Genomic DNA, 1,055 nt, shown 5'->3' on the forward strand with positions numbered 1-1,055 from the left:
TGGAGCTTCTCCCAGGTGACTATGGGCAAGAGGCGGGGTACACCCTGGACAAGTCACCAGATCATCACAGGGCTGACACATAGAGACAAACAACCATTCACACTTATGGTCAATTTAGAGCCACCAATTAGCTTAACCTGCATGTCTTTGGGGGAAACCGGAGCACCCAGAGGAAACCCATGCAGACAACATGCAAACTCCACACAGAAAGGCCCCCACTGGCCACTGGGCTCGAACCCAGAACCTTCTTGCTGTGAGGTGACAGTGTTAACCACTACACCACTGTGCCACCCATATATATAAATTTATAGATAGATAGATAGATAGATAGATAGATAGATAGATAGATAGATAGATAGATAGATACCCGTATATATATAAAAATGTTAAGATTTACACTTTTTAATGCAGAAATATCCATATGTAACAGGTTATACATCATTATCACAAATAAAATAAATAGTATACTACATTTTCTATTATTCTGATGTGCTCTCTATTGACTTCGTGATTCTGGTGTTGATTTTTTATAATTTATATTTCCATAGCAGCAGCTCTGACAGTTTATAATTACTGCACTGCTTTTGATACGTTATGGTTTCTATAGTAACAGCTCATTCACAGGGACTTGTATGGTGGACCTTCCACATACAAAGATTAAAAAAATCAATGATATGTTGAAGTTTTCTTTCTGTAAGGAGATGTTTAATTAGCATTTATGGAAGGAGCCTCCAGTATCAGAGTTCTGTAATAACAGTCAGAGGTAAAATTGTAACATTAAGTTTTCCGACATGTTCAGGATAGAGAAGTTTACACTTTTTGTGTTTTTTGGTTAACACAACCAGCTGCTTTTTTCCGTATTAAAGAAAGAGAGAGAGAGAGAAGAAAGACTGTTTATAGCTGCTATAACTTAAGACAGAATCGGATATTTCACAGGCATTCCACAGTATTAAATGTAAGTGTAAATGGATAAAAAGTAAGGCATGTCATTATTTAAGAAATAAAATATGTAACTGTTGTCAAACTGCTGTGGTATAAGAGGAGTAAAACACTTC

Source organism: Neoarius graeffei, chromosome 15 (genome assembly GCF_027579695.1).
Source record: "Neoarius graeffei isolate fNeoGra1 chromosome 15, fNeoGra1.pri, whole genome shotgun sequence".
Classification (NCBI taxonomy): Eukaryota; Metazoa; Chordata; class Actinopteri; order Siluriformes; family Ariidae; genus Neoarius; species Neoarius graeffei.